Raw genomic sequence first — 12,680 nt, 5'->3', positions numbered from 1 at the left:
GACCCTCTTTATCTTCCTACTTACTCTTTGCCTATGTATCCCTCCTGCTTCCTTGGATACCCCACATAGTCACCCCTCCCCTTCCACTAGCTCCTAATTACTGCTACAAGACTCTCGACTTAACCCACTCTCTGTTAAACCAGTCCAATCCTTCCCTGGCAAATTACTGTCAGCTTTGTATCTCTCTATCAGCCACTGCTTACGTTGCCACTCCCATTCCCGCAAAAAAAAAGGGAGGGGTTTTTACTAACATAACCTACCACCCCCATTATGAAAGAAGACATCCTTTCCAACTTCTAAATATATAATCATTAGCCGACTTCCTCATCTTTGATAGGACCAAAAATACCGTAACAGGATGTGTAATCCAGCTTTTATGTTCTTACGTTGCCAACCTCACCTATTACACGAGCAATGAAAAGCCCATACACGGCCCTGTAACCACGAATATGTCTTAACTTTCCAAGCCCCTTTATGCATCCAACGCAACCTATTATCATGCCTGCCCCTGGAGCATCTACTATCCCATCAGTGTAAACCCTACAACTTCAAGCCCCAACTGATCATAGTAACTTCCGAGTCACCCAAACAGCTCCATTCAGATGGCTTGTCCGGTTCTCAGGGCCTCCAAAAATCATCACCTCCTCCCTGCTTAACAAACAGTCCAGGTTTTATAATGGCAAACATACTCCCTGCACGACCATTCACCCCTGGACCCCCTGCAGCAGCGCCCCCACCACTAGTGAATGTCTTCTCATCCCCTCTTTCAGCTACTCTCTTGAATGGTTCCTAGTAGATAACAAAATGGTTTTTTCTCCAATGGGAAAACAGAACACAGGGAGCCACTCAGTTTGCTCCCAACACCTCTTTCCAGCCGCTCACCAGAGCTACCTTGGCAAGTACTCTATGAGTATGGGAAAATGAAAACAACAAACTCACACACCTTTTTAACATACACAGTCATTTCTGCCTACCCAGCCAAGGCATATTCTTCTTATGTGGAACTTCAACCTATATCTGCCTCCCCACCAACTGGACAGACACCTGCACCTTAGTCTTCCTAAGTTCCAACATTGACATTGTCCCAGGAAATCAGACCCTATCAGTGCCCCTCAAAGCTCTAGTCTGTCAGCACAGGGTCATACAACTAATACCCCTACTTACAGGGTTAGAAATGGCCACAGCTACAGGAACTGGAATAGCCAGTTTATCTACTTCATTATCCTACTACCATACACTCTCAAAGGATTTCTCAGACAGTTGGCAAGAAATAACAAAATCTATCCTTACTCTACAATCCCAAATAGACTCTTTGGCAGCAGTGACTCTCCAAAACCGCTGAGGTCTAGACCTCCTCACTACTGAGAAATGAGGACTTTGCATCTTCTTAGGGGAAGAGTGTTGTTTTTACACTAATCAGTCAGGGATAGTATGAGACGCTGCCCAGTGTTTATAGGAAAAGGCTTCTGAAATCAGACAACGCCTTTCAAACTCTTATACCAACCTCTGGAGTTGGGCGACATGGCTTCTCCCCTTTTTAGGTCTCGTGACAGCCATCTTGCTTGGGTCCCGTATTTTTAACCTCCTTGCCAAAATTTGTCTCCTCCAGGATTGAGGCCATCAAACTATAGATGGTCTGACAAATGGAACCCCAAATAAGCTCAACTCACAGCTTCTACCAAGGACCCCTGTACTGACCCACTGGCTCTTTGACTGGCCTAGAGAGTTCCCCTCTGGAGGACACTACAACTGCAGGGCCCCTTCTTTGCCCCTATCCAGCAGAAAGTAGCTAGAGTGGTCATTGCCCATTTCCCAACAGCAGTTGGGGTGTCCTGTTTAGAGGGGGCATTGAGAGGTGAGGCCAGCTGGACTTCCTGGGTCGAGTGGGGACTTCGGGAACTTTCCTGTCTTTTTTTTCTTTTTTTTTTTTTTTGAGACAGAGTCTCACTGTCCCCCAGGCTGGAGTGCAGTGGCGCAAACTCGGCTCACTGCAACCTCCACCTCCTGGGTTCAAGCCATTCTCCTGCCTCAGGCTCCCAAGTAGCTGGGATTACAGGCACCCTTTACCACGCCCAGCTAATTTTTGTATTTTTAGTTAGAGATGGGGTTTCACTATGTTGGCCAGGCTGTTCTCGAACTCCTGACCTCAGGTAATCCACCCACCTCAGCCTCCCAAAGTGTTGGGATTACAGGTGTGAGCCACCATGCCCAGCCATGAACTTTCCTGTCTTACAAGAGGTTTGTAAAATGCACCAATCAGGAACTTTCCTGTCTTACAAGAGGTTTGTAAAATGCACCAATCAGTGCTCTGTGAAACGCACCAATCAGCGCTCTGTAAAATGCACCAATCAGCAGGATTCTAAAAGTAGCCAATCGTGGGGAGGACTGAAAAAAGCACACTCTGATAGGACAGAAACGGAACATGGGAGGGGACAAATAACGGAATAAAAGCTGGCCACCCCAGCCAGTAGGAGCAACCCGCTCCGGTCCCCTTCCATACCGTGGAAGCTTTGTCCTTTTGCTCTTCATACCATGGAAGCTTTGTCCTTTTGCTCTTCACAATAAATCTTGCTACCACTCACTCTTTGGGGCCATGCCATCTTTAAGAGCTGTAACACTCACTGCAAAGGTCCGAAGCTTCATTCTTGAAGTCAGCAAGACCACGAACCCACTGGCAGGAACCAACTCTGGACACACTCGGAGCAACAAGAAAGTTACGTGTGCTCAGTTCAAGTTTCTCTCTCTTTTTGTAGAGATTGGGGTCTCGCTATATTGTCCAGGATGGTCTTGAACTCCTCACCTCAAGCAATCCTCCCACCTTGGCCTCCCAAAGAGTTGGAATTACAAGCATGAGCCACGGCACCCGGCCTTCAAGTTTCTTTTTTTTTTTCTGAGATGGAGTCCTGTTGGGATTCGATCAGGCTAGTTGGAAAAATATTAGTTATGATAGCCACAAAATCCTTTTGGAAGGCCTGAGGGTTTTCATATGACTTTGGTAATAGACCAGGCTGAAGGCGGCCTGGTCCCATTACCTTTAGTGAAATAAATTAGAGTAGTCAACAACGGGATGTGGGGAAGTTATCTAGTTAACTTGTTTACTCACGTGGTCTTAAGCCTTAAGCCTTTGATGTATGCTTCTCACTCAGGAAGTCCACAATGTCAATTACCCTCTAATGGTGTTGACTCAAGTTTTTGTTAACTATTCTTAATGAATTAATGCAAGCCTGCCCAGCTGAGGCCGGCCGCAGTGACAAACCTCTCTTGGTGTGCAGGTGGGTCGGACACTCAGCAGGACTGGCAACACAGAATATCTGTGTGTCAATGTACATGTTATTCATCCATCGTTTGGGTCAGGGTCTGCGGGCAGACCCCCGCAGCTAACGCCCTCTTGTGAGGAGCAATACCTCAATTGGTGCCCCGTGTGAGGAAAGTCAGGGGTCTGCGGAAACAGACCCCCCACAGTTGGAGCCCCTTGTGAGGCAAGCTGTGAAGGAAGTGTGAAGAACGCGATGGACCCCCGAAAACGAAGGTGAAGAAGGACCACGCGGTCAAGTCAGTGAGTAATCAGTAAGTCGTTGGTGCCCACTCGAGGTTACCAAGTTCTTGGGGAAGTTGGTTCAAGCTGAGTTTTCATTATGAGACAACAGTTATCAGCTCAACAGAAACAGTATATAGAAGTGTTAAAACATTGTTGCTTAAGGCTAGTGGAGCATCAGTTTCGCAGGCTCAATTAAGGGACATAATAATACAAACTGCTGTAATCCCAAGACCATGGTTCCCAGAAGAAGAAACGAAAGATGTAGAACTCTGGAACAAGTGGGGAGAAATCTTAAGCAACATCATGCGCAAAGGCAACAGGTCCCAGTAAAATCTCTATAACGTTATGGGCTTTAATTAGAGCAGCCCTGGCTCAGTTACCCACAGAAGAGCCTAAAAACGGGAAGGAGGAGGAAATGTCACCTGCCTTATCACTTCCTCTTCTTTGGGCCCTAGTATCACCCGGCCGGCCGAAATAACAAAGAGGAAACGGAGTAAAGTCTCCCTTTACCTGAGCCTCCTCCTCCAATAGATAAGAAAAAAAAAAAAAACCAGGGATATGCTACAGCTATCAGTCCCTATCTTAAGCAGGCGGAATTAAAAGGAGAGCTTTTAGCCTGCCCGGTAATGCAACATTAACGAGGTAATCAGGTACATAAAGAAATAAGAAAAAGCATTAGAGGCTGGAGCTGCGCGGCCAAGCGAGCAGTAGAGGGAAGGAAAGGCTCAGCATCAAGGAAGCTCCCAAACACTGAGCTGGCGGATCCTCCTGGGAACTAGGCCTGCGCTGAGGCAGTAGCAGCGGGGAGCCAGGCCCAGTGCGCCAGTGTTATCCTGCTGGGGTGGGGCAGGAGGCGCGCGCGTGCGCGCGAGTCCACCCAGCCGGGGACAGCCGCGCGTCGGCAGTGAGAGGGGGCGGCACAAGCGAAAGAAGTAGCACAAGCTGAAGGTGGCCGCTGCCCCAGGGCCCGCCCTCTCAGCTCTCTAGCTTCGCAGGCGGCCCAGGACAAAATTCTGTGTGTCCCTTGTATACAAAGGATGTCCCAGATTATAACTCTCTGCTAAGATTTAAGTAAAACGTAAGAATTTGAAAAACCTCTTTCTGATCATGGCAACTGTTATCTCTCTCATACCCTTAACGTGATTTTCTCAAAAACCAATTTAAGTAAAACAGTAACCTCTAAAAGGAGAGACATTACAAAAGGCCCATGAATTAGTTTAGGAGCAATTAAAAGCAAACTTTGCTCCCCAGTAGAAAAAAAGTTTCATAATTTCAAGGTTATTCATTTTACAGGTAATATTCTACTACCAGCCCTTGGAATTTACCTATTTTCATAATTCCCAAAAAGTCTGGTAAATGTTTTACCTACAAAAATAGTTCAGTCCCCCATACCTAATGCTTTAACACTGTTGACTGATAGGTCTGGTAAACATGGAAAAGCGGCAATCTGGTGGAGACCACACAATACAATCACTCTATTTGGATGTACTAGCACTCAGAGAGCTACGATTGGGGCTCTGATTTTGGCCTTAGAAACGTTTTCCACTCGGCCCATAAATATAGTTAGCGATTCTGCATACTGTATTTAATTTATTACAAAACATTGAAACAGCTTTAATTAAGTCCACTTTGGAGCCAGCCCTGTTTACTCTTTTTCTCCGACTTCAGTAATTGCTAGATCAATGTACACATCCTATTTTTATTACACACATTCGAGCCCACAGCTCTGCCTGGCCCATTGGCTTATGGCAATGATCAAGCATACCTTCAGGTTATGACATCACTGCTAGACCAAGCCACCCAATCTCATCAATTTTTCCACCAAAATTAGAGAAACTTACCTAAACAATTTTAACTTACTCAGAGGCTGGCTAAACAAATTATCCTACAATGTGCCCAGATTGCCAGCTCACAGGGATGTCCCCTACTTCAACAGGTGTTAACCCTAGAGGATCAGAACCTAATCATTTGTGGCAAACAGATGTTACACACATCTCTGAAATTAGGAAACTAAGATAGGTGCATGTATCCATTGATACTGAGAGGTGAAGCCAGCTGGACTTCCTGGGTCGAGTGGGGACTTAGAGAACTTTTCTGTCTTACAAGAGGATTGTAAAATGCACCAATCAGCACTCTGTAGCTAGGATTGTAAAACGCACCAATCAGTGCTCTGTAGCTAGCAAGAGGATTGTAAAATGTACCAATCAGTGCTCTGTAAAATGCACCAGTCAGCACTTTTTAAAACGTACCAATCAGCACTCTGTAAAATGCACCAATCAGCAGGAGTCTAAAAGTAGCTAATCACGGGGAGGATTGAAGAAAGGGCACTCTGATGGGACAGAAACTGAACATGGGAGGGGACAAATAAGGGAATAAAGCTGGCTACCCCAGCCAACAGTGGTAACCCACTCGGGTTCCCTTCCATGCTGTGGAAGCTTTGTTCCTTTGCTGTATGCGATAAACCTTGCTGCTGCTCACTCTTTGGGTCTGTGCCACCTTTAAGAGCTGTGACACTCACCATGAAGTTCCGCAGCTTCATTCTTGAAGTCAGTGAGACCACCAACCCACCAGCAGGAATCAACTCCCGACACAATACCAACACTCATTTAATTAGTGCACATGGTTTGCCTGGAGAGTCTACTCGATATGTCACTAAACATCTTCTTTTAACTTTTGCATTTATGGGGCAACCCACAAAAGTTAAGACTGATAATGGTCCAGCTTATACCAGCTCACAATTTCAACAATTTTGTCACATGTGGAATACCCAGCATTCCACAGGCATCCCATATAACCCCCAAGGACAGGCAATAGAATGAGCACATTTCACCCTTAAAAATATGCTCAAAAAAATGGAAAAAAGGAAATATAGGTAAGTACCCTGCAACACTACTGGCATAAGCTTTATTTAACCTTAATTTTTAAAATTTATATGACAAATTTCAATCAGCTGCAGAAAAGCACTTTGCTAAAACCTCTCAAGGCATAAAACCTGCAATTTTATGGAAAGATGTGAACAGTAATAAATGGCGTGGTCCAAGTGAATTATTAACATGAGGAAGAAAGTATGCTTGTGTCCACAGCTAGAGAGAGAAATAAAAGGAAAGAATAAGAAAGAGACTAGAAAAGACAGAGATCAGAGAAAAACACAAAAAGAAGGACTAAGGACAGAAATAAAGCAGCAAGAAGGGAAAGGAAATATTAGGAAAGTTATAAGAATGCACCTTTAGTAAGGAAGGTTATAAAACATAGAAAGGTAAGGTATGTTGAAGATTGTCTGTGAAAGTCATGAAAAATGTTATAAAAAGGAATTTATGCAGGAAATGTACGATTTTTGTTCTGAAGGTCTAAACAAGTTTTAAAATGTTAATTGTAAAAAAAATTCTGTGTGTAAACATATTGGCTGAAGTTAAAAAAGTATCATCCAGTTTTTCTGTAAACTAGACATTAAAATAAAGCACAACTAGTTTTTTTAAAGCACTAAACCTGCTCTTTAAAGAATGTAAAAGGTCTGTTAGCACAGGCACCACCCCTAGAATTTCCAGCACCAGCCTGGAGACTATGTCCTCATCAAGGGATGGAAAGAAGAAAAAACTCAAGCCAGCCTAAGAAAAACCCTACAGGACCCACAGCCTCAACAATGAGGCTTCCACGAACAACACAGGCCCCAGACATTATGCTGAAGAAGCGGAAGGCCAGATAATTTATTCATTTTTAATTCTCTCACTTTGCCTACTACCTATAGCTGCTACACTCTATTAAGCTCATCTCTTAAATCTGCCTTTTTTCAGCCCTGTTATCTAAGCAGACACTCCCTTTCCAGCTTCTAACAATGTAACTGCCTGGCTGGAAGGAGTTAACATACCCCCAGTGGGGTTCCTTAGTAATGGCACACATCGAACTAAGATGCCAAGTAACACTACATGTCACTCTTTGACGAGAAAAGAATGTTGCTAATTGTACTCATGATTGTTTTGTGTTATTTGCTAATCCTAGGATGCAAAGCCGGAATAAGAGCAGTGACCACCTCGCCTGACAAACCTGTGGCTGCACATATCTGCGCTCTCCAATCAAAAAATTTGATGTGGCAAACAAAAAAGGGGGAGATGTTGGGATTCAATCAGGCTGGTGGGAAAAATATTAGTTATGATAGCCACAAAACCCTTTTGGAAGGCCTGAGGGTTTTCATATGACTTCGGTAATAGACCGGGCTGAAGGTGGCCTGGTCTCATTACCTTGAGTTACATAAATTAGAGTAGTCAACAAGGGGATGTGGGGAAGTTATCTAGTTAACTTGTTTACTCATATGGTCTTAAGCCTTAAACCTTTGATATATGCTTTTTACTCAGGAAGTCGACAATGTCAATTACCCTCTAATGGTGTTGTCTCAAGTTTTTGTTAACTAATCTTAATGAATTAATGCAAGCCTCCCGAGCTGATCGAGGCTGGCCACAGTGACAAACCTCTCTTGGTGTGCAGGCGGTCGGACACTCAGCAGGATTGGCAACACAGAATATCTGTGTGTCAATGCTCGTGTTATTCATCTGTTGTTTGGGTCAGGGTCTGCAGGCAGACCCCCACAGCTAATGCCCTCTTGTGAGGAGCAATACCTCGGAGTCTCACTTTGTCACCCAGGCTGGAGTGCAGTGGTGGCATCTTAGCTCACTACGACCTCTGCCTCCCGGTTCAAGTGATTCTCCTGCCTCAGGCTCCTGAGTACCTGGGATTACAGGCGTCTGCCACCATGCCTGGCTAATTTTTGTATTTTCAGTAGAGACAGGGTTTCACTATGTTGGTCAGGCTGGTCTTGAACTCCTGACCTCAAGTGATCCACCCACCTTGGCCTTCCAAAGTGCTCGGATTACAGGTGTGAGCTACCGCACCCTATCAAGTTTCTCTTGATCCAGAAATTCCAAGCTTACACTTTTGGTGACTGAGGATCACTAAAACAAAAGGCATGAACGGAATCAACTGGTCTTGAGGTTCTGCATGGAACTCTGGTATAAAGTAGTTTTGGGGTCAGAACCAACAGATCTCTAATATTCTTTGGTCTGAAAACTGGCAGCAGCTGGTGATCCAGAGGTAGGTAATTTTTAAGGTGCTCAGATGTTTTCGAGGAGCTGATCTTTGGCAGTTCATATCTCTAGATGGGTATGGGTGGAAGCTGGAACTGGCTGAGATTCTTCAGTACTTCTTTAAAACAATTATGATAATTCGCATGTCAGATTCACCATTTTAAAGTTTACATTTCTGTGGTTTCAGTATATTACAGGTCATACGACCGTCACTACTACCTAATTACACAACATTTTCATCAACCCAAAAAGAAACCCTTTACTGATTAGCAGTCATTCTCCATTTCTCCCTCCCTCAATCCCTGGAAACCACTTATTTACTTTCTGTCTCAATGGATTTGCCTATTCTGTATATTTCATATAAACGGAGCCATGCAATTTGTGGCTTTATGTCTGCTTCCTTTCACTTAGCATAATGTTTTCAAAGTTCATCTACGTTGTAGCATATATCAATACTTCTTTCTGTTTTCAGGCTGAATATATTCTGCTGTGGCCAGGCATGGTGGCTCACACCTATAATCCCAGCACCTTGGGAGGCCAAGGCAGGCAGATTGCTTGAGCTCAGGAGTTCAAGACCAGCATGGACAACATGGTGAGATCCTGTCTCTACAAAAAAACACAAAAATTACCTGGGCATGGTGGTGCACGCCTATAGTTGCAGCTACTTGGAGGGCGGAGTTGGGAGGATCACTTGAGGCTGGGAAGTCGAGGCTGCAGTGAGCCGAGATCGTGCCACCTCACTATAGCCTGGGGGACAGAGTGAGACCATATCTCAAAAAGAATTAAAAATATATATATTCAATTGTATGGATATGCCACATTTTGCGTATCCACTCATCAATTGGTGGACATTTGGGTTGTTTCTACTTTTTGACTGTTATGAATGATACTCCTGTGAACATTGCTGTGCAACTTTTGTTTTGGACATCTTTTCATTTCTCTTGGGTATCTATATAAGAGTACCATTGCTAGGTATCTTCGTCTGTTTGGGCTGTTGTTAACAAAATGCCTTAGACTGGGTAATATATAAAGAACAGAAATTCATTTTCTCACAGTTCTGGAAACTGGGAAGTCCAAGGTCAATTCACCAGCAGATTCAATGTTTGATGAGGGCCGGGCACAGTGGCTCACACCTGTAATCCCAGCACTTTGGAAGGCTGAGGCGGGAGTTTGAAACCAGGCTGGCCAACATGGTGAAACCCCATCTCTACTAAAAATATAAAAATTAGCCAGGAGTGGTGGTGCATGACTGTAATCTCAGCTACTCGGGAGGCTGAGGCAAGAGAATCGCTTGAATCCGGGAAGCAGAGGTTGCAGTGAGCTGAGATTGTGCCACTGCACTCCAGCCTGGGTGACAAAGTGAGACTCCAGCTCAAAAAAAAAAAAAAGTTTGATGAGGGCTTACTCTGCTTCGAACGTGACACCTCTTGCTGTGTCCTCACATGGCAGAAAAGGCAAGGGGGATCCCCCAAGCCTCTTTTATAAGGCACTGATCCCCCTCATGATGGCTCTGCCCTAATGATTTAATCACCTCCTTAAGGCTCCAATCATACTATGACATTGGCAGTTAAGTTTCAACGTATGAATTTTGAAGGAACACATTCAGACTATAGCACAGTTGATAAACTGCCAGACTGTTTTCAAAAGGAACTGCATGATGCTACATTCCCACCAGCAGTGTATGAGGCTTCTAATTTCTCCATATCCTCATCAACACTGTTTCTTGTCTTTTTCATTATAACTATCCTACTGGATATAAAGTGGTATCTCATTGTGGTTTTGATTTGCATTTATCTGATGACTCATGCCATTGAGCATCTCTTCATGTGTTAGTGACCATTTGTATATATTCTTTTTTTTTTTTTTTTTTGAGACAGAGTTTCACTCTTTTACCCAGGCTGGAGTGAAGTGATACGACCTCAGTTCACTGCAAACTCCGCCCTCCAGATTCAAGCAATTCTCCTGCCTCAGCCTCATGAGGAGATGGGATTACAGGCACCCGCCAACATGACTGGCTGATTTTTGTACTTTTAGTAGAGATGGGGTTTCGCCCTGTTGACCAGGCTGGTCTTGAACTCCTGACCTCAGGTGATCTGGTCCACCCGCCTCAGCCTTTCAAAGTGCTAGGATTACAGGCGTGAGCCACCGTGCCTGGCCCATTTGTATATATTCTTGGTAGAAGTGTCTATCCAAATCATTTGCCCATTTTTACATTTTACATTGGCTTGTCTTTTTTTTTTTTTTTTTTTTTGAGACAGGGTCTCATTCTGTTGCCCAGGCTGGAGTGCAGTGGTGCACACTGCTCACTGCAGCCTCTACGTCCCAAGGCTTAAGAGATCCTCCCACCTCAGCCTCCTGAGGAGCTGGGACAATAGGCATGCGCCACTACGCCTGGCTAATTTTTAATTTTTTTGTAGAGACAGGTGGTGGGAGGATGGGGGAGCTCTCACTATGTTTCCTAGGCTGATCTTGAACTCCTGGGCTCAAGTGATCCTCCCACTTCATCCTCCCAAAGTGCTGGGAGTAGAGACGTGCACCATGGAGTCAACTCTTTTTTAAAAACTCAAACATTAAAAATGAGCACTAGTAGCAAAGCCTCCCTCCCCAGAATGGTGCACTCCCAGTCTTCCACGGCTCTCTGATTCTGGCAGGTTTCACTTCCTTCCCTGCCCACCTTAAAGTTGACCTCACTGGCAAGGAGCTCCACTTCCATCCACATTATCTCAGTACCCATCAGTTTGCATTTATACTCTGTTGATTTTTTTTTTTTTTTTTTTCATATCTCCTGAAGCGGTCTCTGGCCACAACTGGCTGCCTGGACTATCTAAGTTTCTCCTGCCATACCAATTATTATTCTACTTTTGTGCTCTGGTTACAAAGTGGCATAGGTTTTCCGTGGTCTGCCCTAACACTACTTTTCCTATAAGTCCTATTAATTTCAGTGCACACAATTTTGCAGGATGTGACGTTTTTCATGAATGCATACAGCATATTATAGCATAAATGCCTAAATTTACATTTTAATCAGGGATTTTGGAGATACGGGATTCATGCAAAGTGGAATCTTCAGTCACAGTGGCAAGATAATGAGATAGGGAACTTATTTATTTATTTGAGACAGTCTGGTTCTATCACCCAGAGTGTAGTGCAGTGGTGCTATCTTGGCTCACTGCAACCTCTGCATCTCAGGCTCAAGCCATCCTCCCATCTCAGCATCCTGAGTAGCTGAGACTACAGACATGTGCCACCATGCCTGTCTAATTTTTGCATTTTTTTTGTAGAGATGGGGTTTCACCATGTTGCTCAGGCTGGTTTTGAACTCCTGAACTCAAGTGATTTGCCCCCACTTGGCCTTCCAAAATGTTGGGATTACAGGTGTGAGCCACAGTGCCTGGCTGAGAAATTTATTTTTCCCTCTCTAGAGAGAAAAATTTAGATAAACAGAAGCTTTAGGTGTCCCTTAAATTTCATTTTAAAGCTCTTCCCAGGCCAGGCATGGTGGCTCATGTCTGTAATCACAGCATTTTGGGAGGCCAAGGCAGGAGGATAGCTTCAGGCCAAGATTTTGAGACCAGCCTGGGGAACAAATAGAGATTCTGTCTGTACAATGAGCACGTATACTAAAATTGGAATGATACAGAGAAGATTAGCATGGGCCCTGCACGAGGATGACACACAAATTCATGAAGCGTTCCATTAAAAAATAAATAAATAAAAGAAAAAAATAAAGGTGTTCTCCTACTCCTCTTTAAGGAAGGGCTAGTTTAGTCTGAGCCTTAAAATTTTCTTTTTTTCTTTTTTTAAACTTTTTTGGTATATTCACAGGAAATGTTTATTATTAATAATCAAATAATTATTTTTGGTTTGTTTCGTTTTTTGTTTTTGTTTTTGTTTTTGCTTTTTTGAGACAGATTCTTGCTCTGTTGCCCAGACTGGAGTGTAATGGTGCGATCTTGGCTCACCACAGCCTCCACCTCCCAGGTTCAAGTGATTTTCATACCTCAGCTTCCCGAATAGCTTACAGGCACGCACCACCATACCTGGTTAATTTTTTGTATTTTTAGTAG

General features: G+C 44.1%; 1 pseudogene; it reads left to right on the top strand.

The window, feature by feature from the left end:
* The first annotated feature begins 12,215 nt into the window (after positions 1-12,215).
* LOC112436730 (U6 spliceosomal RNA) lies at positions 12,216-12,316 on the top strand (annotated as a pseudogene).
* The last annotated feature ends 364 nt before the right edge of the window (positions 12,317-12,680 follow it).

The sequence above is a fragment of the Pan paniscus genome, chromosome 10 (genome assembly GCF_029289425.2).
Source record: "Pan paniscus chromosome 10, NHGRI_mPanPan1-v2.0_pri, whole genome shotgun sequence".
Taxonomy (NCBI): domain Eukaryota; kingdom Metazoa; phylum Chordata; class Mammalia; order Primates; family Hominidae; genus Pan; species Pan paniscus.
The sequence above is the reverse complement of the archived record's forward strand: the minus strand, read 5'-3'. Positions and strand labels throughout refer to the sequence as shown.